Below are 10,636 nucleotides of genomic sequence, written 5' to 3' on the forward strand. Positions count from 1 at the left end.
GGCAGACAGTAATAGAAACCTGACAAGGGTCATAACCCTTCTCTGCTCTATCCAAACTGAGACCAGATTTGGGTTTAGATACATTTTAGGTTTAGAGCTCAGAGACATGTGGGGGAGACACTTGAAGTGAACCTGCGGCCAGGCTATGGGGAGTCAACTATCTACATATTCCTGACAAGCAGAAAATAAGTGTTTACACAAGCACTCCCTGACCTCATGTACAATGGAGGAATTCATCCTCAACATTCAACAAGAGAATCAGTGACATTGTTCCAGTCTGGTCTCAGCACTCTGCTCTCCCCTCTTCATGTACACCTCCTCTGCATATACATTGGCAATTAGAAGGCTGAAAAGCTGCCAACTCACTGCTGGGAGGGGGAGCAGGTAAAATGTAATTATCTGGTTTAGGGTCCCCACACACCTTACGATTATCGTACGAGAATCGCGGGAAATCCCGCGATCGTACGATTATCGTAAGGTGTGTGGAAGCCGTGCGACCTCTACTACTGTAAGGTCACACGACTTTAAACTTACGGACATGTTCGAAAACCCGCCGAGCATCGTACGATGTTCGGCGGGTTTGTGGCATGTCCGTACGATAACAGCCGCACGGGCCGGTGTGCGCAAGCGCACACTGCCCGTTCGGCATTGCGGTCATCGGAAGCCCGCCCCTCAGGGGGCATGGCTTGCGATCATCGCAAGTACGATCTGCCTATGCAAGATAGGCAGATCGTACGTTTTTTTAAGTACCTTACAACCATCGCAAGACAGAAGTCTTGCGATGGTTGTAAGGTGTGTGCCCAGCCTTAGAAGGAGTTCAGTTCTTCTGCTGGGAATGTTGAGAATGAATTCCTCCCCAGTGTCTATAGTTACAGAGGTCATTTAGGTCTTGCTGTAAAGCTCACCTGCTGCTTATTAGGAATGTGTGTGATCTTGGTGCGTACTGAATTCCCCCGAGCCCACATAAGACTGTCAATGACACATATCGCTCCTGGACGAATCAGCTGCGGCCAGGGTATTTCCCACCCCATTCATATGTGTAGCTACAGAATGCCCTGGCCGAGGCTGATCAGGTTGGGAAGAGAACCTGTCCCTCTCAGTTCTGTTTGTTTATAAAATGAAGATTGTACAGTGGGTGACGGATCTGACTTCCTGCGCATTATTCCTGTAGAAGAATCCTGAGAAATGTCACTTTCATCCCTCATTGATCCTAAAATGTCAGATAACAGAGAGCGAGAGCCGCGCAGCAAAGTCACACAAATGGCTTTTTATGGAGATTTGGATTCCATTATCAGATACTTTTTACATGAACTTTGTGTTTCAGGTTTTCTGTTTGTCAAATCCGAACTCCAGACACACAGCTCAATATAAAGTATAAATGCCGTCCATCTTCTTCATGAGGGCAGGTTCACATCATTTTCTGGACCAGATCTGGAACGCACTGCGTTGCGCTTTGCAGCGTTCAATTTTAGGTCTTGCTGGGAGACCTCTGTAAGACCTACAGATAGCCAGGAAAAGAGCAGCACAATGCTTGCATATAAGAGACATGAAGTTACCACAGTTGTTCTTTTCAGATCTGCTCAAATGATCATAGCCAGGGACAACCTGGGCAGCAATGCCTCTCCACTTGTCCATCTTCCTATTATTGTTCTTATACTGGCCATGCCTCGGATCATACAGCTCTGGGCAGGCTTCCACAAGTTCTACAAACAATTCGGTGTCCACTTCAGCCATCATGGTTCCTATCTTCACAAATCTTTCTCTCCACAGAAGCAGGAAGTCCAGGGGTGAAGAGATCATCCAAACCAGCCCCCCAAATTCTATTTTCCCATTGCGTTGCATTCCGGTGGGTTTTTGACGCGTTTTTGACATGTTTGTGCGCGTTCTAGGACGTTCGAGAACAGACAAAATGTGACACGCAGTATTTTTCTGGTCTGGTCTGGAACTGACTGCGATGGTGTGAACTGAGGCCAAGAAGAGCATGGGGAAACATTGGGATGCAATCGTGACTCAAACCGCGCGATAAATCGCCTAGGTGTGCACCGGTCCTCAGGGCCGGTGCACACCTAGGCGACACCCCACCGCCGGCAATCATGCAAGTGCACCTTTTTTCTGCGATACACGACGAGCAGCTGTTTTAGGAGAACGGGCGGAATCATGGCGATAGACCCCGGCACGACTGGGGTGCAATTGGAAAATAATGGCACCCACAGCGCGATCGGTGCCTACCTGCGCGACACCTGACCGTGCGGCAATCCGTGTGGAATCGTGCATGATTGCCGCACGGTGGGGTGTCGCCTAGGTGTGCGCCGGCCCTTATACTTCATCTTTACTACACTTCCCTGCAGTAGATTATTTCCTCCAAAGCTGTTAGAGCTCTATAACATCACAAAGTAATTTCACCAAAACTCAGCATCAAATAAGAACCAAACATACGCATGCCAATGGTCATTCACTCGGTGTGCATTCTGCGTAAAGACGTATTATAAAAACAAGGGTTTGGAGTTTTTCAAGTTAGCTGAAAACCGGACACAAGATGCAGGCAGGCAGGGGCAACCACAGGGTCCTGCTGTTCCTGCACGTGTGAGGAAGCTACTGCTCTGTATGGTTTCCCCAAGCTGTGTTTACCTTTCCTGGTGACTTATAAAGGTTTAACAATCAGAATTTCCTAAAACATGACAATAAAAACATCAATATAAAGATATCTGGGGGGGTCAGGACATATGAAAAATGATCATATTGTATGAATTCTGCCCAGGATCTGCTGACATCACAGATATTTGAATCGGGTTAATTGTTCATACAATGGGATGATACCTGAGGTGCAGCTATCATATTGTCTATATCAGAGGGTCCGTACACCACATTCTTGGCCCTGGGAGATCTCAGCACAGGAGAGTGTACTCTGAGCACCTCCACTGCCCAATAATAGCAACGAGAACATTCAGGGGTTCATTTAGCATTCGGGGTTAGGATACGACTAGAGGTTAGGGTTGGATTGAAGGAGTTAAGTGTTATATTGCTATTTGGGGTTAAGGTGAACTGTTTATCTGATGTGTTATGTTAAATTGTATCTTGAATGAAACACAAAAATGTAATATAGTGCAATTTACTAGTCCACAGGTGTGGTGGCTGAAGAAGTTCTTTATTCTGGCTTTTTTTCCTGTATTTCACTTCCTGTCATTGGGTGACAATGCTGTATTGTGTCAACGGAGAAGCAGCTTTGTCATTCTAAGATAGAAAGTGTTAGGACCACACAATACCCCCTCCTCCCTAGCATAAGATGGAGGTTTACTATAGTTTGGAGGTAACCTGAGCAGGGATGATAACACTACTTAAGATAAGACTGCAGACTACAGAGGAGAACACTGGATTCAACAGAAATGTTTGCACTTATTGAACAGATATAACAATATAACAAAACACATAGATCAAAAGGGAGCAAATAATGAAAGTCCTTTGTCAGAGTTTATATGTTCAAAATGTTGTCTGAGATCACTGTTCAAAGCAGTAGAGCCGTGATTAGATTGAGTGCTGAACCCTCCCCCACACCCGGAGTGCCTCTTTATAGGGGATACAAGGACAGGTTCTAATATACACTGAGTGGGCAGATTATTATGACCACCTGACGTTTGTAGGCAAATTAGCTATAATTTGGCGCTGAAGTTGCTCGAGGGCGGGACCATTATAAATAGGGAAGCAGGTTGGTTACCAAGACAGTAGAAGTGATTTGTTTCTGAAGATACGGGGAAACAACGCGATGTAACAGCCTTTGAACGTGGGATGATTGTTGGCGCTCGGAGCCATGGAGCGAGTATCAGCAAAACAGCAGAATTTGTTAAATGTTCAAGAGCAGCTGTTGTTAAAGTGTTTAAAGACCGGACTGTCAGCCGCAAATCTGGGTCTGAACGTGTGCATTGTGGCCGTCAGCGACTAGTCAATGTTAGGGCAGAACGGGGGAGGGGCAAGACTGGTACAAGACAACAGAAGGGCAACAGTGCCGTGTCAGATTCCTCGCATCACCTTTCATCATCTCGTGGAGTCACGAGGCGGCCCAATGAAGTCAGCTCGTGAAGTCATCTCGTGGCCCAACGAAGTGTGAAGGAATATGGATCATATCAAGAAAATGTCCTTTTCTATGTTTTAAATTGTTTTGAATTTGTTTCATTTGCTTCCTAGCTCCGTGACTTTCCTTACTCAGCTTTTTAGCGTTGCTATGCTTAACCAAGAGATATAACCTCTATTCGGGAGCGCGCCGAGGACACATGAAAGGAATGCCAAGGGAGGACGCTACAGGCAGAAGATATCTTTGACTAACCAATTAGCGAGAGACACAGAACTTTAACTAACAGCCCCTCTAGTTTGCCCAATAGTACAAGACATTTAGAGATAACAGAGGTGGGCATATGTGTGACGAGCACTCTCCTGTTATCTGTGTATAAAGGAGAGAGGCCGCCCTGAATAAAGTAGATGCGTCATAAACCTTAATCCTGAGTTTGTGATTTCTCTCCGGTGCACCGAAAACAACATAATTAGGAACAGCAGCAGACATCTTGTGTGAACCCAGTTGTGGTTCTGATCCATTTCAGCAGTACTGATGGGGTGGTCATAATAATCTGGCCACTCAGTGTATATGACAGTTCTATACAGAAGTACATTCAGTTTTGTTGTTATGTGTCCTTAGAGTTCATCTTTAATGGGAAGATTTGTATTTAGGCCGTTGTAGGACGCGGTGGAGGGATTGTCCTTACTGCCATGTATGTAAATATCAGATAGTGTCATATGATAGAGACAAAGGAAATCCTGTCATAGAGATGATGGGTACACACAGGGGCCTCATGTATAGATGTGTCTAATACCTGACCTGTCTGCTATCCCCATAACAACCAATCAGATTCCTATTTTCATTCTCCAGCCATTACTAGAAACACAACACCTCGAATATGATTGGCTGATAAGGAAACTCTCTTTAGACACAATATCTATAGAAAATGTTCCTTATACTTGTTCTAGGTAAAAATAAATCCCCGTCAGACAATGGAGCGATGAGGAGGCCACTACATAGAGATGTACAGATCAGATTCCATGTTGGATCTTGTTATAGGATCAGAGATAATATTTGGAAGTCATCTCAGCTTGTCATGTCATGGTGTTGGTGTCATTCCCTCAGAACATGACATTATGTGCAGTCCGTCATTTCTTAATGGGACCTCCAGAATTGTCTCTTATTGATGGGTAAAGATCCATTCCTGGAAGAGGAGGAGATATAGAACAAATCCCCCATATAACCCCGGTGATAGTCAATGACTCAACTGTGACACTGAAAATCTCCTTCACACTCCTTCTACTGATCACAGCGAATGAAACAATGTGAAATGAGTGTGTCCTTCCATGGAGTGCTGTGCCCGCCATCAGATACAAACTCTACCACTGACCGCACTTCCCAGTCATCTATAGATGTTGTATGTATTGTATCCTTTCTTACCGGTCCTGTAAAGATTGTGTCATGTCTGTCAGAGAGGCGGGGGGGGGTCCCGGGACAATTTTCTCGGGGAAACTGATAGAAATGATCCAATAGGAAGGTTTTCTCTGATTCCTGTTGCTGGGGGAACTTTGGCAAACAACAAAATTGAGAATTTGACTGCAAAATCAATTTCTATGAAGTTTGACAATCAACCTTCATAGAATGTAACAAAAAATGCAAACTAGAAATCCGGGCAGCTAAAACTGAGTGCGAAAAGCATATCGCCGCAGATAGTAAAAAGAACCCCAAAACATTTTACCAATATATTAACAGTAAAAAGGTGAGAAAGGAGCAGATAGGCCCAATAAAGGATGGAAGCGGGAAGCTAGTCACAAACGACAAGATAGGTTGGACTTGATGGACTAATGTCTTTATTCAACCTCAAATACTATGTAACTATGTAACTATGTAACCTTACTAAAACAACTGGGTCCTCCAGAACTTATACACATAGAAATCCGCGTTTGTATTCTCAGCCCTCTACTATCCCAACCCAATGTGAGAACATTAAATATAACAGCTGCAGTGTGTTTCAGTGACCCCCTGTTATCAGCCATATAATAGTCATTTGTACCGCGCTGTAAATCAGTGCTTCACACATTAATGTGCATGCTTTACTAAACCAATGTATAATTAAACAAACATCTCAATATAGATACCAATCCGAACTACTGTTCTCATCAATCACCTAACTGTTGTGAATCAAACACTTGTACACAAATACAATCTTTCAATCCAAATATATAAATATAAGTCTCATATCAATGTCGCTCAACCAATATATTAATATCCACCAGCCCACCATGTGCCAATTGTCCAAAATTGTGATTGGCTTCCACCCCAAAGATGGTGATCTCCAATTGTGCTCTTGAAATGAATCCTCTTGTGATACGCCCTCGTGTGACACTCACCTGCACTCACCGGATGAGTGTGACCTGTATATTATATGGTCAGTATTCACTCTTTAAATTTAGGCTGGCAGTATAAGGTTGGGGACACACCTTACAACCATCGCAAGACTTTTGTCTTGCGATGGTTGTGAGGTACTTAAAAAAACGTACGATCTGCCTATGTTGCATAGGCAGATCGTACTTGCAATGATCGCAAGCCACGCCCCCTGAGGGGCGGGCTTCGGATGACCGCAATGCCGAACGGGCAGTGTGCGCTTGCACACACCGGCCCATACGGCTTTTATCGTACAGACATGCCACAGACCCGCCGAACGTCGTACGATGCTCGGCGGGTTTTCGAACATGTCCGTAAGTTTAAAGTCGTGCGACCTTACAGTAGCAGAGGTCGCACGGCTTCCACACACCTTACGATAATCGTTCGATCGCGGGATTTCCCGCGATTATCGTACGATTATAGTAAGGTGTGTGGGGACCTTAAGGATACCTGAGACATCATGGAGAGAATTTATCAAAATCTGGAGCAGCTGTGCACAACAACCAATCAGCTTCTCTCTCATTTTCACATCTTAACTGAACAAACTGAAGACAGAAGCTGATTTGGTTGCCATGGGCAACTGCTCCAGGTTTTGTCTGCTCCAGTTTTGATAAATTCCCCCATGTGTAATACAGTGTATTAGATGTAAGGCTACAGAGGAACATTCCATTGCTGGGTTGTAGGGGGAGAGAGCCTGCAGGGACTGGACTAGTAGTCAGGCAGGACCAAGGTTTGGGTGAGTATATCATTGTTATTTTACACCCTAGTCCAGGGGTGGCCAATTTATTTTCTCAGGGGGCCACATAGGAAACTGTGATGGCTGTGGAGGGCCAAGCACCTACTGTGCATTACAGTTCATCAGGTGCATTGCTTTGCCATTCATTTGGGAACACGTGGGGCCATAGTACTGTGCATTGCAGTGCAGTTGAAAAAGTAGTGTGAAATGGATCAGAACCACAACTGGGTTCACACAAGATATCTGCTGCTGTTCCTAATTATGTTGTGTTCGGTGCACCGGAAAAATCACAAACACAGGGTTAAGGTTTATAAAGCTTCTAATTTATTCAGGGCGGTCTCTCTCTTTTATACACAGATAACAGGAGAGTGCTCGTCACACATATGCCCACCTCTGTTACCTCTAAATGTCTTGTACTATTGGGTAAACTAGAGGAGCTGTTAGTTAAAGTCTTGTGTCTCTCGCTAATTGGTTAGTCAAAGATATCTTCTGCCTGTAGCATCCTCCCTCTGCTTTCTTTTCATGCATCCTCGGCGCACCTCCCGATACAGGATATATCTTGGTTGCGCATAGCAACGCTAAAGCTGAGTAAGGAAAGTCACAAAGCAAATGAAACAAATTCAAACATAGGAAAATACATTTTCTTAATATGATCCATATTCCTTCACAGTGCATGCAATGCACCTGCCACACTGTAACGCATGTTAGGTGTGTCGCACAGTATTGTGTGTTATTTGCTGCTGGGCAGGAAACTACACATGCCGAATCCCAACCCCCGCACCTACCATTTTAAGTTCCTATTTTTTAAAAGTCCATGGGCAGGAGCTGCAGGAGAGAACATGGAGAAGGAGCCCTGACATCATTGGTTGCTAGGACCATCCATCAGTCCTAGCAACCAATGACTGCAGAGGAGAACCTCTGACATCATTCGTTGCTTGGAAACCACAAGGACTGAAGAGAAATGCAGTCTGAACATGGACCATTCATCATCTTTCACTGGGCTATGGCTTGCAGTGGTTGTACCCAATCAGTCAGCCATAACGGAGTACGGGTCGTTGGGCCTGACAGCTGCAGACCAAGGGCCGGATACGGCCAACAAGCCATGAAATGCCCAGGTCTACCCTAGACCAAAATGAGCACTTAACCTTTCCAGTGTGGGGTGAGCCTTACTGCAAGGGTTAAGTTTGATTCTGTGCAAGTGTCAGATTCTTTCCCAGTATTGTGGAGGTACAAAGCCATTTTATTATTATCCCCATCCCTACCTGCAGGGGGTCATACTATGGGACATTTTATTATACACATCTGATTAACCTCTCCCCGGTTGATGGGTGGCTAAAGGGACATTCAACTAAGGACATTGGAATGACCCCGTACCACAGGCAAGTACTCTCCTCATAGGCCGTAATACAGTAATACCTTGGTTTAAGAGCATAATTCGTTCCGGAAGCATGCTTGTAATCCAAAGCGCTTGTATATCAAAGCGAATTTCCCCACAGGAAATAATGGAAATTCAGATGATTCGTTCCACAACCCAAAAATATTCATATAAAATGATTACAATACTGTACTGCAATATAATACTGTATAAAATATAAAGAAAAATAAACCAATTACCAGTACCTTCGTGGCTGGTGTGAGGGGGACAAGAGAGAGGAGGATTATTGTGCAGGACGACTTTCACCATCACTAACGGAATCACTGCTATCTCTTGACTCAATGGAATATTTTTCATTTTGCGAAACCTTAACAAGGAATCTATCCAATGTGACATTGCATTGTCGTTAAACAGATTCATCGCTCGCACTGCTACAGCCTTATTCTGGTGGCGCTTTTCTACAAAATTTTGCTCTTATTGCAAGACATTTGCTTGTATATCAAGGCAACATTTTTCAGAAATGTTTGCTTGTCTTGCAAAACGCTCTCAAACCAAGTTACTTGTAAACCAAGGTATTACTGTACTTATTTTACATTTTAATGAAAATTAGAAAGATGTAACCTTCAGCTCTTCATACTGCAAGTTCTGTACTGAGGTTGACCATCATCATCATCCTCCAAAGAGGGGTGTAATGGGATGTTGGGGTGTCTCTGGTGAGGTGTTAGCATTGGTGGGGTGGACTGAAGGAATAAAGTATTGGTGAGTTTAGTTTATCTTTGTTTTAAAACCTTTTTCAGTAGCAAGTTTAAAGTTCTAAAGAATTACCAAGAGCTGACGGCTCTCAAATCATGGTCATCCTCTTCACCAGGGTTGTAATGTCCCAACAACAAGTTCCAGATAAATTGCAATGTTTACATTCATGTTACTTTATTTTATAGAGGTAGCGGTGTGGGATGGATTCTTCCTCCTTGGCCAATCACCTTTGTGGGGTGGTACCCTGTCAGGTGTGAGGAAAGTTCTTACCTCTGAAGTGACTTTAGGTTATATGGATTTGCCGGTTCTGAAGGCTGGGTTGGAGTTAAAATTATCAGGACCACCGCATCATTCTGATCACAGCGAATCCAAACTAGACATGACTGCCTTGGGCAGGGTCCATATAACCATTTGGTGGGTCATTGGGTGGTTCTACAAGACCAGGCCATGGCATTTTGTATCTGTATGCAGCTCGTACTATCAGAAGGAATAACTCTCATCTCCCCTCACTTACTAATGTAGATCTTATGGGAGATGAAACATATTCCCTCTGACCTTTGAGACACGAGTAATGATGTCAGTGCAATGCTCCAAAGTGGAATGAGTTTTCCCTCCTTTCTGATTTGCAGTCGCCAAGTCTGGAGGAACGTTTGATGGCTTGCTTCCAGTGAGGTGATAGTTGTCCACCTTTATCTACAGCCACAAGTCTACAGGATCTTGTCAGGGAGCCGGAGGGGAAGTTTTAGTCAGAGACTCATTAGCACAGAGGTGTGAATTCCTCAGATGTCCAGGTCCAAGATGCCTATTCAGATTTTGAATGATGAACATATCTGTAATATTATCATCCCACATTCTATATCTAATGTTACAATACAAAACACATGTAATCAGGAAATCACTCCGCATGTACTTGCTCCGTGTTGTGTTTTGTCTGGAGTTCTCTTTTCAAAAGATGCGAACAAGTCTAACCGTCACTACATCATGTGACCAGAACACTCTCATGTATGGAAATATCATTTCATTCTATAGACATTTAAACAGAAGTTGTAAGACCAGTTCAGCCTCATCCTGTGCAGAACAATGTGAGGCGTGTCCTCTGGTTTCTGAGAATCCAAAACTTTCGTTTCTCTCTTCTGATGTCAGCGATGGCGTCTGCTGATCTGAGACAGGAGCTGGACTGTTCCATCTGTCTGATCACTTATACGGATCCTGTAAACCTGAGATGTGGACACAACTTCTGTCAGGTCTGTATTGATCGTGTGTTGGATACACAGGAAGAGTCTGAATTATATTCATGTATTTA

Source organism: Nanorana parkeri, unplaced genomic scaffold (assembly GCF_000935625.1).
Source record: "Nanorana parkeri isolate BGI_ZX_2015 unplaced genomic scaffold, ASM93562v1 scaffold488, whole genome shotgun sequence".
Classification (NCBI taxonomy): Eukaryota; Metazoa; Chordata; class Amphibia; order Anura; family Dicroglossidae; genus Nanorana; species Nanorana parkeri.